Consider the following 22833-nt stretch of genomic DNA (forward strand, 5'->3'; position numbering starts at 1 on the left):
GGGTTGTTTCCAGGTTCTGGCTATTATGAATAAAGCTGCTACAAACATGGTTGAGCAAATGTCCTTGTTGTGTACTTGAGCATCTTTTGGATATATGCCTAGGAGTGGTATAGCTGGATCTTGAGGAAGCACTATTTCTAATTGTCTGAGAAAGCGCCAGATTGATTTCCAAAGTGGTTGTGCAAGTTTACATTCCCACCAGCAAAGGAGAAGGGTTCCCTTTCTCCACAACCTCTCCAGCATGTGTTGTCACTCCAGTTTTTGATCTTAGCCATTCTGATGTGTGTAAGGTAAAATTCTAGGGACATTTTGATTTGCATCTCTCTGATGACTAAGGATGTTGAGCATCTCTTTAAGTATTTCTCTACCATTCTGTATTCTTCTACAGAGAATTCTCTGTTTAGCTCCGAACCTCATTTTTTAACTGGATTGCTTGATTTATTGCCTTTTAACTTCTTTAGTTCTTTATATATTCTGGATATCAGCCCTCTCTCAGATGTAAGGTTGGCAAGGATCCTTTTCCAGTCTGTAGGCTGTCATTTTGTTCTGATACCAGTGTCCTTTGCTTTACAGAAGCTTTTCAGTTTCATGAGGTCCCATTTATTGATTGTTAATCTTAGAGCCTGTGCTGTTGGTATTCTGTTCAGGAAGTTGTCTCCTGTGCCAGTGAGTTTTAGGCTCTTCCCCACTTCTTCTTCTAACCAATTTAGTGTATCTGGTTTTTTATTGAGGTTGTTGATCCACTTGGACTTTAGTTTTGTGCAGGGTGATAAATATGGATCTATTTTCATTTTTCTGTATGTAGATATCCAGTTGGACCAGCACCATTTGTTGAAGATGCTTTTTTCCATCGAATGGTTTTGGCTTCTTTGTCAAAAGTCAAGTATTCATAGGTGTGTGGATTTATTTCTGGGTCTTCTATTCAGTTCCATTGATCCACTTTTCTGCTTCTATGCCAATACCATGCAGTTTTTATTACTATTGAGATGGCTTCTTTTTACCCTTTCTATTCAGTTTGAAAGCCCCAGTCCGTGAGATGGCTCCACCCACCTTCCTTTAGGGTAGGTTCTCTCTCCTCAGTTAAATGTGTTTGGAAGCTGGGCACTGTAACTCGAGCCTATGATTTCAGCACTCATGGAGGCAGAGAAAAAAACGTAATGATAATAATAATTTGTTTGGAAATGCTCTCAGACATCAGCTAAGATGATTCTAAATGCAGTCCAGTTGACAATGAATGCTATTGCTTCTACTTTAGCTTTCACTTCTCAACACTGTTGCACAGGGACTTTCCCTCACATGAATTCTGGAGCACACTTTCAAAACATCACACTGGCTCTTTGTTTGTTTGTTTGTTTGTTTGTTTGTTTCGTTGGTTGTTTGGTTGGTTTTGTTTTGTTTTTGTTTTTGTTTTTGAGACAGTGTTTCTCTGTGTAGCCTTGGCTGATCTGGACTCACTTTGTAGACCAGGCTGGCCTCAAACTCACAGAGATCCGCCTGCCTCAGGGATTACAGGCTTGCACCACTGCACCTGGCTAAGAGGACTGGCTCTTTCAGCATGAACTAAGAGGCAATTTTATGAATTTGTTAAGGCCTAGGAATCTGCACTGTGATCATCTGGTGCTTTCTTTCCTTACTTCATAGGGCCAACACAGTGGATTCATGAGATTCCACACATAACAAACTCTGAAAGGATTGTTTCCACCTGACTGACTCTCAGCAACAGTTAACTTCTGGCTTACTTTGGTTTCTTCACAAAGGGTTGTTGAAGAAGACTCACTGGGAAGTAGAGATTGTTCCCCAAGAGGTCATCCCAAAACATGATCCATGGGCATTAAACCCGTGGCTTAGTGATCTCAGTAAACTAGGAATGTTTTCAAATGACCAGTGACTAGTGAGCCCTTCTAACAAGTCTTGGTCACTAATGTTATAGCGAAGCCTGGAGACCTGTACATTCTCAAAATTTCCAAAACAATAACTACGTACGTTTGGGAACAAGTGATATGACTAGAACTCATAAACTCAGAGTTTTGCAGGTTCCAGGAAAATCAAGCTAAAAATAAGCACAAAGTCTCTTAGTTCTAGAGGATGAGATGCATTGTTGAACATACTTACACCTTGGTTGCTAAATAGAAGGTAAACTGGAACTGAGCTGGAAAGGTCCTCCCTGATGGCTAGCATTCAAAGTGCTGGAAGCTGCTATGCAGACAGCTGGGAGAGAAGGGGCATTAATTGTCTTAACCAGCTGTGAACGCTACAAATTAAAAGGCAACTTGCTGAGCAAAGGGGTCTCCATCTGTGTAATTGTAGCACTGTGTTTATGAACCATCCTCTAAGTGCACAGAAGAGAACCCATAGTGGCACTGTGAGCCTCCTCTAGAGCTTAGGCCTGGTGAGGTTATGGCTCAAGGGAGGAACTTACTACTTAACTAAGCTGACTTACTACCAAACTCCCTTCTAAATATCTATGTTTATATATTGTGGTGTGTGTGTGTGTGTGTGTGTGTGTGTGTACATGAGCACATTGCAGCTGTCACTTCTTGAGTGCTGTCCACCTTATTTTCTTTGTGACAGTGCCTGTCATTGTGTAGGAATTTGGTCAAGCAAGCCAGACTGGCTGGCCAGCAAGCCCCAGGGTTTTTCCTATCTCTTCCTCCCCTTGATTGAAAGTATTTTACTGGATGAGTCCCCCACCCCAGCCTGAAATTTTCAAATATCTTAAAATTGTATAATTTTTATCTGAAAGGGATGAACCACACATGTAGAACACACACAAAAATTAAGTGAGTACTAGACTGGGATGTCTTCGGTGAATTAACACATTCACTGAATGTGAATGTGTTTCTGAGAGCACCAGTAGTAGAACTAGCATTACCTGTTGGGTTAAGAGTACCAGACTACTACCCAACCTGTGCCACAAAACTATCTGAGCTAAGACAGCTTTTTACAAATCTATTCATTTATTAGTGGTGTGTGTGTGTGTGTGTGTGTGTGTGTGTGTGTGTGAACTTAAGAGACGTGTTTGATTTGGTGTACAATTCCAGCTTACAATCAGTCACTGGAGGAAAGTCAGGCTAGGAACTTCAGGTAGTTGCAACACATCCACAGTCAAGAGCAGAGATAAATAAATGCAAGAATTCTTTCTTGTTTCGTTTGCTTGCTGCTCAGCTGAACTTTTATACAATCTGGGACCTCCTGCCTAGGAAATGTGCCACCCACAGTGGGCTGGGTCTTCCCACATCAATGAACTCAATTAAGGCAGTCCCCACAGACATACCCACATGCCAATCCAGTATCAGCAATTCCTCATCGAGACTCTCTTCCCAGACAACTCTAGGTTGTGTCAAGTTCAAAATGAAAGTTAGCCATCATTGTGCACCTTTCCCCACCGCGCTGTCTTCCTGGCCATCAGACATTCTTACATGTCAGGTGGGAACAAGAAAACCTGATGTCACTTTTAGAATTAAGTAATTACTAAGAAAGAGCTTCAGAAACCATGAAATGTTGGTTCTTTCACTACAGTTAAACCAGAAAATAGCATTGTGTGCAGCAAAATTTTCTTCGCTAATACAAATGGAAAAGTTTTGTCATTGGGTTTAATCTTAGAAAAAGAGTCCTGGGTTAAAGAGTATTGGTGTCAAAGAATGACAAGATCAGAGACTTCAACTCCAAGCAACCTTTGTTTTGGGTTTGATTTTGTGTCCTTCTGTTTTGTCAAGAATGAAAATTGATAGCTTCTCTCAGCAGGGGTTGGCAAGGCCAGGATCCTGGAGCCTAGCAGCTTCCTGGCTTCATCACCTGCCCCAGCTGGAGAGAGTGTGAATGAAGAAGATTGGGAGGGCAGAGGCCTAGGCGGGAGATGGAGAGATGATACAGCCCTTGTGCCCTGAGTGTAATGAACTCCAAAGCAGAGGATGGATGGTGCTGATTAAGTGAAAGTAGCCTCAAGCTGGACTGTCAGATGTGAAACCATTTTCTTCGTGTGAAAAGTCATCTTGGCCTGGTTTCATCAGGAAAGGAGAGTTACTTCTGCTGGCAGGCAGTGAGGCCTTGCCGAGAAGAGTCTGCCCCCGAATCTACTGAGCACTGCTCCTGAAGGAAGCCATCATGTCAGAACTGCTGGATTCCTGTAGTTCACTGGGCCTGATATGTATGCAAAGGGTCAGAATCTCTGAGAGTCAGGTTACACCCTCTGTCTTCCTGCTGGGGTGGAGCTAGAAGTGTGAAAGCCAGGAACTGCTTTGTGGCTACCAATTCTCTTCTTAAAAAGCCCCCAACCAGGCGTCCATTTTATCCCTCTAGCCATGGAAAAGACTGATTATAAAAACAGTGCTTATTCATGCAGAAAGTTAAAAGCTCATGACAAAAAAAAAATAATTTTGTTGAAATATAGTTAACAGAATATTTTAAACACATCTACGGTAAAGGATAATGCTTCTTACTAATGAATTTAAATAACAAGCTCTGGCAACAAGTCAATCTCAGCCATAATTGTTAACAAACAACAAAAACTATACACTTTGTCTCCTTTCAGTAATTAGAGGGTGAGATGGAAATGTATGTGCTTTTTTCTGGTTGATGAGGCCACTGGCACCATTGTCTATGTATATGATGACAGGGAATGCTGATTTTCAACTTGGAGTTAATAATGATAGCATCCTTTGCTTCAAGTGTGGAGATCTCTTGAAAGTCTGACTTCAAATTAAACTCTATTCTGAGATGAATAGAATCTGATTCATTTGTTTCACCTCCATGCTCCCAAATAATCCATCAATAAAGACCTAAATAATGTTATTCTTCACACACCTCAATTTGGGAAGCGTAAAATGTGCTGATCATTGGTCAAAAGTTTGTAAATAAAATTAATCTTGTCTGAACATATAAGATTTTCTTATGTTCTTGTTTTCTGAAAAATTCCCTAATTTTAAAAGTAAGACTTCATTCAACAAACTACTAAGAAACTTCATGCTGGCTATTCTTACTGTTTTCCCCAATGGCTCTGGGAACAAAGTGAGGACATGAAAGAGTATTTATATATATAATTATATATATTAATATATCATATTATATATATATATATATATATATATATATATATATATATATATATATGACTGCCAGCCAGGTGCTCTGGCCCACACCTGTAATCCCAGCACTCAGGGAGGCAGAGGCAGATGGATCTCTGCGAGTACAAGACCAACCTAATCTACAAAGCAAGTCCAGGACAGCCAAGGGTACACAGAGAAACTCTGTCTCAAAAAACAAACAAAAAAGAATGCCATTCTTTATAACATATAAAGAATACTTGGAGATGAAAAAGGTACAGCTGCCCAACATAGAAACAGGAGAAAACATGAAGGAAAGTAAAATTTAAAAAAAGGCCATTTAAACATAATACAAATTACTCTTAAACAGTATAAAAATACAAATTAAAACATCTCTTAGATGTTCTTCTAAGCAAAGCACGGGACATGGCATAGATTTAACCTTCTACATCAAACGAAGAGAAGAAGAAATACATGATCCATTGGTTTTCAGATGCTGACCACTACACAGCTAAAGACAGTATCCCTGAGGAAGCAATTTTGATCCAAACTCAGCTCATCAACTGGAGAAAGTCCCCGGGTTTCCACACTGAGCAGGCAAACCTTAGTGGCTCCCGACAGTGTCACTGATTTGATTTGGTAGAACTGCGACTTCCTTCCACAAAGTCAAGGTGACTAAAATTCAGTGTCACCCTCAGGAAGAGGACACTGCAAAGAAAAGATTTCAGCATTTGAAAGATGGTCGGTCCAACTTGAATCTTCACCTAAATGATAATTGGTGCACACATGTGAACTATGAGAGCCCAGGAAAGAACCACAGAGAAGAAGCTGGGCTCAGTACTATGTAGTCAGGAGACTACGCAGAGATGGACAGAGTTTGTGTTCCATCATCACTCACAGTGGTAAGTCTAATAATGAATGGTGGTTAGGTAAAGATATCAGAAGGTAACTGCCTCAGGAGTAGAGATAAGAAAAAGGTTAAATGTGTTCTGCATCTAGTAACATGTGAAAGAATTAGAAGGAACCAAGTATTTTAGTTAAGGTTTCCATTACTGTGAAGAAACAACATGACCATGTCAACTATTATAAAGGAAAATATAACTGGGACTAACTTACAGTTCAGAGGTTTAGTCTGTTATCCTCATGGCAGAAAGCATGATGGCACACAAGCAGACATGGTGCAGGAGAGGTAACTGAGCGTTTTACATCCAGACCAGTGGGCTGCAAGAAGAGAGAGTGACAGTGGGCCTGGATTGAGCACTCAAAACCTCAAAGCCCTCCTCCAGTGACACACTTCATCGAACAAGGACACACTTTCTAACAAGGTCACACCTCCAATTGCACCACTTCTTATGAGTCTATGGGAACCATTTTCATCCAAACCATCACACCAAGGAACCATGCTGCAGGCCTATAATCAGTACTCAGGGAGCAGAGACAGGGGAGAGGGAAAGAGGAAGAAAGAAGGGAGGGAGGGAGGAAAGCAGTCAGGCAAGCTTGAGAACACTGAAATATGGAACTACTCAGTATCCAACATAGTACAACTCACAGAAGCAAATCCAAAGTTTCCACACTTGCCTATAAGAAGGAAAACATAAGGCATAATGAGCCAAAATGATGCTGATAGCAGAATTAGTGACAAACAGTAATGGGTTATTATAACTCTTTTCCATATGTTAAAGAAGACGATGACTGAACAGGTGAAGTGACACTATAATCTTTAAAGATCAAAACTAAACTCTTAGAAGTGAAAAATATAATGATTGAAATGAAAAAATGACAAAAATATTACTAGACTATGAGACATTGTAGTAAAAGAAAAAGCAAACTTGAAGATGTGCCATTAGAATTACCCAAAATGAAACTAGAGAGAAAGCAACTGACAAAAGTTGAATGGACAACCAATAAGATCTTGAGAAAATTCAGGCAGCTTAACAAATAAAACAGAGTCCCTGAACAGAAGGAGGACAAAAAAAAAAAAAGGGAAAATAATGGAGAAAACTTTCCCAAATGTGCTGAAAGCCACCAAGATAAACAAAGACTCTCAATACAATAAACATGATAAATTATACAGTACAATCAGTAGTTTAAAACCAGTAAACAGGAACCAGTGAACAAGGATTCATTATGCAGAAGAGAACCAAGATGAAAACAATCATTTTATTTTCATCAGAAACACAGCAAGTGGAATAGAAAAGGGTAGACAAACAATAACCCAAAGAAAACTGGAGTGACCATGTTAATATCACACAGAGATTGCAGAACAAAAAACTATTACCAGAGATATTACTTCTCATAATCACAAAAGAGTCAATTTATCACAACAATACAGGATCCTAAATATTTACATACCTAATACTAGAATCTCATTATTCATGAAGGAAACTCAATAGATGGCAAAGCAAAACTGGCAAATGCATAATGAAAGTTGTATATTTTCCTCATCTCTTTCAAAAAAACTGCGGGCAGAAAGGAGACAGCAAATCACTATGGATATGACCAACATAAACAAAACTGTCAATCAACTTAACCTGCACAACATGTATAGCACTCTGCTATCAACAACAAAGAAAAGAGTAAACATTCTCTGTAAACATCTACAGAACACTTACCAAAATGTGTCATATCCTGGATCGCAAGGCAAAAGCCAAAAATATTAAAGCTTAAAAATGAATCAACTACATGATCTGTGATCCCAATGGAACTAAACCAGAAATCAACTAGAAAATTTCAGATCTAAAAAAGACTTTTAAACAACATGACTCAACACCTAAGTCAAAAGGAAAGTTATGAATCAATTAAATGGGTGAAAATAAAAATATAAACCATTAAAATATATGGAATTTAGAGGGAAAGGTCTCACAGAGTCCTAACCCTGCCTAAGTATATATGTCAGTTTATAGTGGCTGAGAGGGGTCCTCACAAGACCATCCTTTTCCTGAGGATCAATAGTTCATGGTTACTAGGGGAGGTGGACATTTTTTTCTTTAGTGGTGTAGCCACTGCTTAAGTTAGACGTGCTCCTACACATAAGTCCTTACCCATAGTGCTAAGTAACACACACAAAGACATGAAAGCAGGAAAGAAGACCAATGGAAAAAAGAAAAGGATAGATGGGAGCAGAAGGGTTATACTAGGGGATGAATATAACCAAACTACATTATATACAGGTACGAAAAGTGATAACGAAGCCCCGTGTCACATACAATTCAGGTGCATAACAAAAAATTAGGGTCTAAAACCATGTGGAGTTCAGCTAAACAAGCACATGGACGTTCATTGCACTGAAGCATAGAGGTCGATCTGTGTCCTCAGCTTTTATTTAATACATAAGTACCAGAACTTTTTAAATCCATGATAAGTATAGTAAAAGAAACATTGAAGATAAAAGCAAAAATAAATTAAGTCAAATGTAAAGGAAGCTGAAATCCATTTGCCAAAATGCCTTTAACTATAGATGCACAAATTTTCAACAAAACGTATGCAGACTTAATCCAGTATTTTATGTATTTGCTTAGTTATTCTTCTTTGACAATTTCATACACACAGAATATATTTTTGTCATTTCAATTCCCCATTATCCTTTCTCATCCTATTCTTACTTTTGCTACACTCTGAACAAATCTTTGCCTTAATTTCATGTCTTTTGTTTGTTTCGTGACTCATTGAGATTATTAGGGTTCCTTACATGAATATGGGCAAAGGGTTATTTATGGAAGCATAGGAAACTTAACAATGGCTGCATCACTAAAGAAAATTATTCCTTTGCCCCAGTAACCTTTAATTCCTAATTCTTAGAGGAGTGAAGAGCCCTTATAAGTCCCTACCCACCCCTGATGAAATGTGAGGAGCTCCATCTTTTTTTAAATTATTCTTTCATAAAATACATCTTGACTGTAGATTCCCCTCCTGTCATTCCTCCAAGTGCTGCCCACCTACCTTCTCATTCAGATTCACTGCTTCTCTGTCCTTCTCTGTCCAGCAGTAGTCTGGGATGCAACTGTCAGCTTCCATCGAAGAACAGAAGGATTTAAAGATGAGAGCTTCTGTTTCTCTCTGGACCAGCTAGAGCACTTTAAGGCAAGGCTCCCAGTCTCACCTGGGGAGGTGGAAATGAGTGTTCCACTGGGTGTTACAGTTAGCTCTTTTGAAATGAGATAGCTGGTACCAGACGGCAGAGGAAACTGAGGCATTCCAAAATCTGGTGATGATACCAAAGTGGGTTACAGCCCTTTGGTAAAGCTGCTGTATTAATGGCAGGGGCAAGGGTGCAGGAAAAAGTCTATGCCTGATTGGCTTGCAGCCAAAACACAGGCCTGGCAAGGCTCAGGCCCAGCAAGCTAGAAGGCAGGCCTGGCATGCCTTCCAGAAGTCAACACTGAGCTCCTGGTTGTCAAGCAGGCTCCAGCCAGAGAACTAAGCCCCAGGAGTTCAGCGATGAATTTCCAGGGAGAAGAGGAGCCCTCTCTTCCCCAGAATAAATGATGAGTCTCAAGTAGCCATGGTGGAGAAGTGGAGTGAGAGAGTACAAGAGAGCTTTACTTTGTGCATCAAGAACTTATAAGTCTTGGGCAATGGGAGGGATTTCAAGGGTGAATGTGTTTGATTTGATGGAGCTAGAGATGCTATGGATACTTGATTTACATGTAGTGGTTCATCACCTCATTTACATACCACAGCACAATCCTATCACAAGGAAAACACAGTACTTAATTATCCTATGGGTGGAGGGAAATCTCCAGGTACAGTAAAGACCATTTTTGGAAAGCCAAGACACCAAGACATCTTATTAGCATAGGGTGGGTATCTCCAGGAATTTTCAGGTGCTTGCTGAACAGGTTTCTAATCAGAAAAGGGTCAAGCCTATAATCTTCCCTGAGGGCTATGTGATGCTCCTTACAGGATCTGGGATTCCCCAGATCAGGCAAAGAGTGAACCCTGATGAAAAAGGGAGTCTGACATTAGAGACCAAGCTCAGAGGCTATCTGGAAACATCACACTTTCAACCTTATCAGCGGAGTCCCTCAGGCCTCCCAGGGATATCGTGATGACGTGGCATAACACAATGCAATAATAACAGTAGGCACAAACCCTCATATCAAGGTTAGACAAAGCAACCCAGTTTGAGAAAGAGTCCCAAGAGCAGGCAAAGGAGTTAGAGACACTCGTACTCACACCCACAAAAACCTTAAGCTAAACAACCACAGAATGTATGCGGAGGACCTTGGACCCAGGAAGGCTCCATCATTCTCTCTTCAGTTTCTGGGAACTCCTGTGGCCCTGCTTAGTTAATTCTGTGAGCTGTGTTTCTCTGGTGTCTTTGACTCTTCTGGAGGCTCCCCATCTTGTGAAGATACTGTGCAGGTAATCATAATTCCCATGAGCCATTACGATCATGAACAGATGTGGATGGCTACAATGGATCTCTACAAGAAACTTTACCCCCTGACTGTCCTGACAACAGCTCATGTGACCATGGTGATGGATGAAGCAGTTGTCTCTTGCACCCTTCCTCTGCTGGCTAGCTATATGATTGTTTGGGGTGCATTTATTACCGCCACTCACTGTGCTTTTTCTCCAACATTGGGATCACAGTACTGCAGGCCCCTATAACTCTGTTGTGGAAATGGATGAAGAGAACAAATACAGGGCCATTGCCACAGGTCTGGTGGAGAGCTGGGGCTTTTCAAGTAAGCAACAGACAGCCCATTCAAGAAGCATCACAGACCCTTAGAGGGGTTTGTTCCTGTGAATACAATCTTGGCAAGGAGACTTGATGGTCATTTAGTGAACACCTTTTACCAGACAAGCTACTGTATCAGGGAATTACAATGAACTAATTTAACCCTCACATTATGCCCATGAGGCAGGTGTGATTGTTTCGAAAGTTCTATGGAGGGAAGATAGTGATCAAGCAAGTAGTTCCATTATTTATCCTAGGTTACTGCTCAACTGAAGAGTGGAGCTAAGCTTATGCCCAGACACTCTGGCTCCAGAGCCCAGGCACATGACCTCAACAGTGCCCTGATATCTTAACATGTCATAGAAGTAAAAAGAAGCAGCATCCAAAAGCCCACAGATAATAACACAGCCAAATGAAGGTATATATGTACCTACGCATGTGTATGCATGTCACAACTATTCCTAGCCTAAGAGGGCTTGCATAAGTCATCAAACTCATAATCTGCACCATGGGAGTGGTGACTTCTTTACAGAGTAACCTGAAAGTTAACAAAGGATCACCCAAGGTAATACCAAAGGATTCTAGTCTGTGATGATTATTCTAGTGAGTCTGGCTGTATCGAGAGGTGCTTAAGGGAGCTCTGTGTATGACTGAGGGTGTGTCAAGAGATGAGTGGATCATGAGGAGCCTGGCCTAAACAACAATCCAGCCCACTGATGGGTCCACATTTGGATAGACTATTGGGAGGTGTAGAACTACAGAAGGTGGGGACAAATGGGAGAAACAGTTATCTGGGGACTGCCTTTGAAAAATATGCCTTTTCATCTTCAGCTTTCTGTTTCTTGGCTGCCACAGTGGAAGAAGCTTCCTCTACCACTTGCTCATTGTGACAGTTTCAACTGCTTGTCAACTTTATAGGATCTAGAATCACCTTGAAGACAAATTTCTAAACACTGGAAAGTCTGTGATGAAACATGTAAATTAGGGTTAACTGGGGAGGGAAGATCCACTCTGTCAGGCTAAATATAACGGAGAAAGCAAGCTGAGTATTGGCACCCTCTGTCCTCTGCTTTCTTGCCACAAATGCAATGGATCCAGATGCCTCACTTTCCTGTTAGCAGAACTTAACCACGATGTATTGCACATTTGAACTCTCAGTGTAGGTTTCCACAGCAATGAAATCACTAGTGTGCTTGTGCTGCTGTCTCATCTCTGCTCCAAAGCGAGGATCACGTGCTGATCATGAATGCAACGTTCAGAACCACAAGCTGAAATAAACCCACACTCCTTTTAGTTGTTTTCTCGAGCATTTTGTCACAGTCATAAAACACCAACGAACACACAGTCTCATGGTAATATGTCAGCCACAGAAAGCAAACTCAGTCTGAATTTCATCCTTTCTAATGCTTCTCATCCAATTCATATATCCTATAGATCCACAGATTTTCTTCCTTACCAATATAGTAATCATTCTTTTCTCTGAGGGCAATACCACTGTTTCTAGATCAACCACTTACTTTATTTTTTAGATAACTGCATATCTTGGGGGCTGTTCTAATGTTGGCCCTCAAGATCTGGTTACAACTATGCTTGTTTTGTAAATCTGCCCAAGTCATTATATCTGATCAGTTAATTAAAGAGCCTATACCTAGGCAGAGAAGAATAAGGTAGGCATGGTAAGGTTCCTGGGCTTCAGAGATAATCACAGGAGACAGATGGAGAAGAAGACAGGAAGAAGGAAGATGATGGATTAGCCTGGAAAAGAAAATACATGGGGCCAGGAGGAAGGACTCCAATAATGGTGTGAAAAAAGCCCAGACAAAGAATAAAAGCAAGTATTTACAAGATCATGAATGAAAGGATGGTAAGGAGGATGGCATTGGATGGGGGCTGGAAGATTGATGGTGAGGTGATTCAGACAGTAGAGGTAGGAATATTTGCCCCGCCCAAGGTAAATAAGGCAATAATAAAATCTAACAGGTGTCTGTGTCTTATTATTTGTGATAGCGGGTTAGATAATACCACCGTGATAATCATAGGGCAAATAATAAATATTGTTATATAGCCCAAAACACTCATCTTTCTTATTTATTACAACATATAGAAGACTACCAACTTTTCTCCCTGACAGTACCTTTGCCTGCTTCCCTTCTTGGGGAAAAAAAAAAAAAAAAAAAAAACAACTTTTCATCACTTGCCATTGAAAATCATTCTTATTTTTTCTCTTATTGAAAATAAGATTCTTACCTTCCCCCTAGAGACATTGCCAGTGGGACTGCTGTGTCACGTGTGCATCAGTAGGTGGCAGAGAGGAAAGAGGCCATGTCTATGCTCAGTGTTGACCTATAAGCTTCTGAATGATGAGTAGCCTTACTTGAAGAAGGGTGAGCCTGAGACCACCATTAGTCCTGTGCCAGGGGACCCAGACAGGGAGATAGCCTGAAACAACCATCAGTCCAGCACCAGGCAGACCTGGACTGTCTCCCAGGATAAACAAGCCAGAGACTAGAAGAACCCTCCTGGAGCCAGTGGTCCCAGGAAGGAGTGAACCCAAGACAGATGGCCCCTCCGGCAGACAGGAGAAAACCTAAGACAACCACCAGACTGATGCTATGGGTCCCAGACAGCGAGCTAGCCTGAGATTAGCAACAATCCAGCAATGCAAAGGTCTGGGGACCTGGGAGGTGGCAGACCACGCTTGAGATGACCCTGTTCTGGTGCCAAAATGCACAAGCCAAGTTTAGCATGCCTGAGACAACTCCTAAGATAATCCCAGACACTCAGAGACCCTGAACACCACTAAGAGGACCAAGTAAGTGGTGGAGAAATGGAAGAGAAAGAGAAACAGAAAGATGTGGGCACAACTGAGAAGCAAAACTGGAGACTTGAAGGTGAGTAGACCTGATGTGAGTAGCTGGTGATGCCACCTAGGACCATAGTAGGGTCCTGGCCTATGCTGCCACAGGAAGCCATGTCTGGGTCCATGACCTTGTAGCAGCAGGAGTCTGTTAGCACCAAAGGCCAGGCAGATGTTCCCGGTCTGGGTGGCCACCCAGGGACATGTTGATGTCTGAGGGCTGTGCAGACTGGCCCCACTCCTCACCTGGGCATTGTGCAGGAGCTGACCCTAAGGGCAAGAGAGCAGGAGAGCTGACCCTGCCTCTAGCCAGCTGCAGTAATCAAGAGAGCAGCCCCACACATTGTGGGAACTGCAAATAAGAGGGCCCCTGAGTATGCAAGCATGGAAGGGCTGGCCTTACCACTCACCTCCCTGTGGTGACATGGACAAGGGATCGATATTCTCCTCCTCCTCCTCCTCCTCCTCCTCCTCCTCCTCCTCCTCCTCACCTGTGAGAAGTAGGAGACCTGGACCTGGGGTCAGGAGAGCAGGAGAGCTGGTCCTGCTCTTCTCTAACTGTAGCACTTGAGAGAGCAGGCCCTGTCCCTCACCTGCTGCAGCAATCAGGAGAGCAGGCCCTGCCCTTCACCTGGGCAGCACGGAAGAACTGGCCCCAGATGTGGCAGTTGAGGGCATGAGTGTGGGAGATCTGGCCCTGTCTCTTGTCTGCTGTTTGGCAGCATGGACAAGGGAGAAATACCCTCCCCTACCCTTAGCTCTTGCCATCTATGGCAGGCAGGAGAGCTATTCCTGACCACCACCTACTGCAGCACTCAGGAAAGTAGGCCCTGAACTTCTCCTGTGCAGCATAGTAGAGCTGGCCCTGGCTGTTGGGGTTGCAGATGAGCCAGTCACAAGGGCATGAGGGCCAGTGGGCTGACCATCCAGGGATTTGAATTGGCCCTACCACAACATCTACCCCATTGATGAAGTGCTGAAGGACATGAAGAGGTCAGTTATACAGATCCAAAAATATAAGATGATGCACAGCAATAACAGGATATCCAAGAGGAGTACCAGTAAGGTACCAGTATTTATAAAGTAGCAGAAGCCAGAGGCCTCATACCAGCCCAATAAGTCATTTCAATGAACAATTGCAAGCAAAGAAGTATGGACAAAAGGGTATACAGTGGGACACACTGTGACACACTACAGCTTCCACAATGAAATTTTTTTTATGTTGGGGGGAGGTTGCAAGAGTGGAGGGTATGTATGAGGGGAGGGGGAATATGAGTGCGATTGGAGTACATTATATGAAATTCACAAAAAAATCAATAAAAAGTGTTTTTTTTAAGAAAAATTTTTTTTCAAAACAGGTTTCTCTGTGTAACCTTGGCTTTTCTGGAACTCATTCCAGAAAACCAGGCTGGCCTTGAACTTTGAGATCCACCTGCCTCTGCCTCTCAAATGCTGAGATTAAAGCCACTCCTGCCTGGATGAAAATAGATTGTCTTTTCATACAATATAACCTGATTAGAGTTTCCCCTCCCTCTACTCCTCCTAGTCCCCCCCCCCAACTCCTCTCTTCTCTGGATCCATTCCTTTCTGTCTCTCGTTATAAAAGAACAAGCTTCGAAGAAATAACAATCAAACATAACAAAATAAAGCATACTAGAACAAAATAAAAACCATCACATCAAGACAGGACAAGGCACCCCAACAGAAGGAAAAGAGCCCCAAGAGCAGGCACATGAATAAGAGTCCCACTTGTTCACACACTCAGGAGTTCCATAAAAATTCTAAGCTGAAAGTTTATATTCACAGAGGACCTGGCGCAGACCCATGTAGACTCTATGCTTGCTGCTTCTGAATCTGTGAGTTCATATAAGTCTTGTTCAGTCAATTCAGAGTACTTTGTTGTCCTGATGTCTGTCATCCCCTTGGGCTCTTACACTCTTTCTGCTCCACCTCCTGGTGTTTCCTGAACTCTGATGGGAGGGATTTGATGAGATATCCCAATTAGAGCTGTGTGCTCCAAAGACTCTCCACACAATGTCTGGTTCTGGGTCTTTGCATCGGTTCCATCTGCTGCAGGAGAAAGCTTCTCTGATGATGACTGAATAAGGCACTCATTTATAAATATCATTAAAACACATTTTATTGATACTTTTATTTTTTTAGAACAATAATATTTGGCTTTCTGTGCTATACAGTCTCTGGTTCTTGTTCAGCTAAGCAATGTAGGGTATGCATTCCATCTCATGTAGGGATCCTTAAGTCAAATCAGACATGGGTTAGCTACTCCCACAAGTTCTGCAGCACCGTTGCCATAGCATATCTTGAAGGCAGGACAAATTAGATCAAAGGGTTTGTGGCTGGGTTGATGTTTATGTTTCTCTTTTGGTAGACTGCAGAGCACTTTTTCACAGCGAAGACCAAAGAATGTAGAGATGAACAGTCTTGTTGGTCACCATCTCAGCTTCTCTGTTTAATGAGTTGTGTTGGTGTTGTCCTTAAGAAAGGGGATCCCACTGTCAGTTTGCAGAGAGCAACCCATTGTCTTAACAACAGCCTTGGTTGTTTGGGGATTTCCATGGAACCCTCCTTGATCAATAATTCAATTAAATATAATCCAGTCTCTTTACTGAAAGCCTCATTTGGTGACAAGAGATAGCCAGTTAGGACTCCATCTCCCCCATTATTAAGAGGCCTCATTAGGATTAGCCTCATATAATTTAGGAAGTTTCCACTGCACTAGGTTTCTATATCATTCTTCAAATGCCCCTTAATTCCAGCTATCTCTCTCCTTGTTCTCTTCCTCAACCCTATCTCCCCTCCCCTCCCCATCTGATCCTCCCATTCTCCTCCTACTCCTCACCTGGCCTCAGTCCACCCATAAAATCTATTCTATTTTCCTCTCCCAGGGAGATGGACCTGTTCCCCCTAGTCCCTTCCTCTCTTGCCTAGTCTCTCTCTATGGGGTGTAGGTTGATTATTATTTATTTACCATTGAAAATCATTCTAAAACCTGGTCTTAATGGTGCAGGCTTGTAATCCCCACACTGGGAGATGGAGGCAGAGGAAGGTGGAGTGAATTTGAGGGCTGACTGGGTTATGTAGCAAATCTCAGGCTAGACAGTAAAGTAAGACCCTGTCTCAAAAATGAAAAGCATTCTAAGCCACTAATGTTTTCAAGTTAAACCCTTGCACGGTCCTAGCCTCTGAACAATGATGTCTGTGCTCCTACTAAGTCACTTACTCTGCGGTATGGCCTCACCTTTTCATCCTTATCCACCTGTCACACTTGCACTGGCAGACATTTTCTCTGCCTGGCATTATGATAGACTATCCTCCTTATTGCCTTCTACTATCCCTAGCCTTTATTCAGAAAACTCTTGCTCAACTGAAAGGACTCAGCCACATTTTATGATTCTTCCACAAAAGGTAAATATATTTAAATATCTTCAAAGCTGTGCCCATAGCAGCCAACTATAACTTTCTCTTAACACTAGGATGTAAACTTTTAGCGTGTACTTCTGTGAATACATTATTCAAATTCAGCTCCAGGCAGTCTGGCACACAAATATTGAGAGTATTGTTAGAGTGTTACCGTGCTACAATATAATTGTTTCTTGGGTGTCTGCCAGCTCCACAGCAATGTGAGCTCCTAAAGGGCAAAACCAGTACCTTTTACCTCTGTAGTGCATACCACACCTATCCCAATGCCAGGCATAAAAAATGTTCAGTGTTGACTGAACTAATGTACAGACAAATAAATGAATGAACCACACAAACCTCCAGAATTTTCTGTCCTGTCAATGTAACCTAACCTGACTGATTCCCTGTTGTCTAGAGGGCATGTGCTCATCAAAAGCAAATCAAATGCAGCTGAAAGATGTCATGAGAAAGCAAACCAGACTCCCAGGGACCAAAAGGTGCCCGAATTACATGAGCCATGATTGTAAATAAAAGCAGACTTCGAGATGGAATCCCAATTTAAACTCGGAAGAGCGGAGCTTCTGCAGGATACTGATTCGGTCCTATTTATCAGAGGGATTTTGAAAAGCTGCGATCTAATGTGTGGTCTGAAAAGAGAAGAAATTTACTCCCTTGAAGGTCTTTAGAAAACTCATTTCCACAGCTACTCCGAGGAACATTCAGGTTTGTCCCATCACCTTCCTGGGAGGTGGGCATTAATCTAGCCTACGCTGAACCACAGATTTCACAGCAGACCTGGTAGTCCTGTCTAGGGCACATACTGTGAACTGAGCATGTGTCCAGTCGCATCACCTGGACTCCTGAATGAAGGGCTGTCTTTTGGGAATCCCATTTGCAATGGAACTCTACCTCCCTGAACAGTGCTGAGCACACAGGAACTGGATGTAGTGATAGCTGAGTCCTTCTGTCCCATTTGCACAGCGGAGCATCTGTGGTATGGCTCAGGATATTGTGTGCCCAGCAGCTACTGTGATTCTAAATTAGACAAAAGTGCAATTAACCTATATTATATATCTAAGTATCTACTTATAAGTGAGTATATATCTTGTGTGTGTTTCTGTTTCTGGGATACCTCACTCAGGATTATCTTTTCTAGTTCCCACCATTTGCCTGCTAATTTCACGATTTCCTTGTTTTTAATTCCTGAGTGGTATTCCATTGTGAAGGTGAGCTAGGAGGACCCTGGGTAAGATGATCAATCTTCACTCAGGCAAATGGGATGGACATTGGAAGAAGGAAAAAACAGGAAACAGGACAGGATCCTACCATAGAGAGCCTCTGAAAGACTCTACCCAGCATTGTATAAAAGCAGATAATGAGACTCATAAACAAACTTTGGGCAGCATGCAGGAAATCTTATGAAAGAAAGGGGAGATAGTAAGACCTGGAGAGGACAGGCGCTCCACAGCATAGCAACAGAACCAAACTATCTGGACCCAAGGGTCTTTTCTGAGACTGATACTACAACCAAAGACCATTCATGGATATAACCTAGAACCCCTGCTCAGATGTAGCCCATGGCAGCTCAGTCTCCAAGTGGGTACCCTAGTAATTGGAACAGGGACTGTCTCTGACCTGCACTCCATGCCTAGCTCTTTGACGGCCTCCCCTGGATGAGGGAGCAACCTTACCAGTCCACAGAGGAGGAAAATGCAGCCAGTTCAGATGAGATCAGATAAGCTAAGGTCAGATGAAAGGGGAGGAGGACCTCCCCTATCCATGGACTTGGAGAGGGGCATAGGAGGAGTTGAGGGAGGGAAGGTGGGGTTGGAAGGGGAGGAGGAGGGAGCTGCAGCTGGGATACAAAGTGAATAAACTGTAATTAATATAAAAAATAAAAATTTAATTTAAAAAAAAGAGCATGATTAGCCTAGAAAGAGATGGATGGCTTTCATGAAATTCCTGGTAGCAGATTCCTGGGCTAGATAAAGATGATGGCTTTGAAGGCTATTTAACGCTAAGAACATTTTGTCCCGTGTGTGTGGTTGTTTAGCCTGTTTGTGCCCGGATCACATTGATGCAGTTCTTTCATAGGCCAGAAGAGGGCATCAGACCCCCAACCACCCCCCACCCCCCACCCCCAGGACTGGCATTACAGATGGTTGTGCTCTACCATGTAGGTGCTGGGAATTTCACCTAGGTCCTCAGGAAGAGCAGCCAGTGGCTACTAGTCATCTCTCCATCCCTGAGAGGAACACTTTTATCTCAAAGAAAGGAATAGATTTTTCTGGCCTTTCCCCTGTGCTGCAAATAAAACCCAACACATGCTAGGCAGGTGCTCTATGAATGAACTACATTCCCAGCTTACTGCATGTTTATTATTAGTTATTGTTTTCATTATGACACTTTTATAAATGTACAAATATATTTTGATCATATTCACTCAATTTTCTCCCTTCTTCCTATACCCCACCTTTACCCCCCCTCTTCCTCCCACCCCCGTGTGTTTGTGCATATAAGTAAAACCCAATTAGTTTCATTGGGCCCATCACAGGACAATGGGTGAAGGCATGGGCACTTTGCCAGAGCTACGCCACCAAGAAAAAAATAAAAAATAAATAAATAATTTTAAAAGTCTCTCTCACTTGCTACCTATCAACCATTAACTGTATATATAGCCTCAGGACCCTCCTGCTTATTTTAAAGTGAATATTTTGGCTTCAAAGCTGTGTGTAATATTTTCACACCTACATGTAATTAGAATAATGCAAATGTGCATGTAAACACGCCTCTGGTGTGCCCCTTTGGAGTAAGACTATGATTGGCTTTACTGCCTTCCATAGATTTTTTTAATGTTTTGCCTTTATGATCAGATTAGAAGTTACAAAAAGTTGTTTGGTTGTTGTTGTCTTTTATTTGCTTGGGACAGTCTCATAAAACCCAAGGTAGCCTTAAACTTCCTGTGTAGCCGAGGGTAGCCATGACCTCCTGATGACCCTGCTCCACCTGAGAGGCACTGGGGGCCTGCAAGTGCATGCCATTGCATGTCACACTTGAAAGTTTGCCTTTAATTTATTTATTTTTTTTATTAATTACAGTTTATTCACTTTGTATACCAGCTGTAGCCACCTCCCTCATCCCCTCCCAACCCCACCCTCCCTCCTCCTTCTTCTCCTACACCCCTCCCCAGTCTACTGATAGGGAAGATCCTCCTCCTTTTCTATCTGACCCTAGTCTATCAGGTCTCATCAGGACTGGCTGCATTGTCTTCCTCTATGGCCTGGTAAGGCTGTTCCCCCCTCAGGGGGAGGTGATCAAAGAGCCAGCCCCTGAGTTCATGACAGAGACAGTCCTTGTTCCCAATACTAGGGAACCCACTTGTACACTGAGCTGCCACGGGCTACATCTGTGAAGGGGTTCTAGGTTATCTCCATGAATGGTCCTTGGTTGGAGTATCAGTCTCAAAAAAGGCCCCTGGGCCTAGATATTTTGGTTCTGTTGCTCTCCTTGCGGAGTTCCTGTCCCCACCAGGTCTTTCTGTCTCCCCTCTTTCATAAGATTCCCTGAACTCTGCCCAAAGTTTGGCAATGAGTCTCATTATCTGCTTTTATACATTGCTAGCTAGAGTCTTTCAGAGGCCCTCTGTGGTAAGCTCCTGTCCTGTTCCCTGTTTTCTCCCTCTTCTGATGTCCATCCCGTTTACCTTTCTAAATGAAAATTAATCATCTTAGCCAGGGTCATCCTTCTTGCTTAGCTTCTTTAGGTGCACAGATTTTAGTAAGATTACCCTATATCATATATCTAATATCCACTTACAAGTGAGTATATACCATGTGTATGTTTCTGCTTCTGGATTAACCTCACTCAAGATGATCTTTTCTAGATCCCACCATTTGCCTGTAAATTTCATGATTTTCTTGTTTTTAATTGCTGGGTAGTATTCCATTGTGTAAATGTGCCACAATTTCTGTGTCCATTCCTCAAATGAAGAACATCTGAGTTGTTTCCAGCTCTGGCTATTACAAATAAAGCTGCTATGAATATGGTTGAGCAAATGTCCTTGTTGTGTACTTGAGCATATTTTGGATATATGCCCAGGAATGGTATAGCTGGATCTTGAGGAAACACTATTCCTAATTGTTTGAGAGAGTGCCAGATTGATTTCCAAAGTGGTTGTGCAAGTTTACATTCCCACCAGCAATGGAGGAGGGTTCCCCTTTTACCACATCCTCTCCAGCATGTATTGTCACTTGAGTTTTTGATCTTAGCTATTCTTGATGGGTGTAAGGTGAAATCTCAAGGTCATTTTGATTTGAGCTTTCCTGATAGCTAAGGATGTTGAGCATTTCTTTAAGTGTTTCTTTGCTATTCGATATTCCTCTATTGAGAATTCTCTGTTTAACTCTGTACCCCCTTTTTAAAATTGGATTACTTGATTTATTGCTTTTTAACTTCTTGAGTTCTTTATATATTCTGGATATTAGCCCTCTGTCAGATATAGGGTTGGTGAAGATCCTTTCCCAATCTGTAGGCTGTCGCTTTGTTCTGATGACAGTGACCTTTGCTTTACAGAAGCTTTTCAGTTTCATGAGGTCCCATTTATTGGTTGTTGATCTTAGAGCCTGTGCTGTTGGTGTTCTGTTCAGGAAGTTGTCTCCTGTGCCAATGGGTTTAAGGCTCTTCCCCACTTTTTCTTTTAAGAGGTTTATTGTGTCTGGTTTTATATTGAGGTCATTGATCCACTTGGACTTTTGTTTTGGGCAAACAGATGCCAAACTCCAGAAATCCATCTCAGGATTTGAGATTGCATACCAGAAGTGATTAGACTTTGTCTTCTTGGGCGGTGGGGTTGAGGGGGTGGGGGCGTGGCTTTGCATTTTTAGACAAGGTCCTACTATGTAGACCAGGTTAGGCTTGCCCTTGTAGTGATGCCCCTCACTTTGCCTCTAGAGTGCTGGGATTACACCAGTACACCTTGCTGTGGTTTAATGGTAAACAGAAGACACTTTGTTTTTTGCCATTGTAATAAAGTAATGCATCTTGCTAGCAAAAGAGACATAGCAGTAAAAGGAACTCAGAAGGTACAGTAACACTCAACAGTGCCTCATCTTCCTGGACCACCACAGGCCAACAGTGCTCAATTGTTCATTCAGCAAAATTGGCTGAGTTTCTATGCCTTGGGATCTGTACTAGCAGGGGAAATTTAAAAAAAAAAAAAAACAAAAAAAACAAAAAAAAAAACAACACTCTAAAGACACAGTCCAAGTGAAACAAGCTTGGAAAGAGATGAACTTCAGCATAGTGAGACAGCATAGTGAACCCAATGTGATAGGCACAGAAAGGAGGAAGCTGCTGCTGGTAGCAGGCATGAAGGAGATGATCTGTTAAGGCAGATGATAAGCACTTAGACCCCACAGTTCATACTAAATCCCTCCAAACAGTCAGTAGTAATTTTCATAAAGTCTTCATTGAGAATGCTTTCTAAAGCATTTCATTTCGTAATTGGCAAACACGTGCAACAATTTAAACAAATTGTTGAACCCTTTCTCCAGCAAAGATTTCAAGTGTGTAATGTTGAGGGGCTTAGGCAGCGAGGTCAATAGTAGAGAGTACTCACTATTTTTATACCTATCCACTTGTGCCATCTTCTCAGCTCTATGTCACCTGGAAACACAATAAATTAACTCAAGGTTAATTTGGAAAACACTGGTGTTCAGGCTACGTACACACCATGGTGAGAATATCACTGGCTACTTTGTGAAAGTTCCCCAACATTATTTTAATCTATAGATAGGGCGAGGACATAAATGTGATCCTTTTTCTTTTTTTCT

General features: G+C 42.1%; 1 non-coding gene across 1 annotated transcript; it reads left to right on the forward strand.

The window, feature by feature from the left end:
* Nucleotides 1-12972: 12972 nt before the first annotated feature.
* On the forward strand, nt 12973-13102 carry LOC129690945 (small nucleolar RNA SNORA17). The gene has a single exon (XR_008722396.1). It is a non-coding gene; the product is annotated as a small nucleolar RNA SNORA17 (small nucleolar RNA).
* Nucleotides 13103-22833: the final 9731 nt, after the last annotated feature.

Source organism: Psammomys obesus, unplaced genomic scaffold (assembly GCF_907164565.1).
Source record: "Psammomys obesus unplaced genomic scaffold, mPsaObe1.curated_primary_1811, whole genome shotgun sequence".
NCBI classification, from domain to species: Eukaryota; Metazoa; Chordata; class Mammalia; order Rodentia; family Muridae; genus Psammomys; species Psammomys obesus.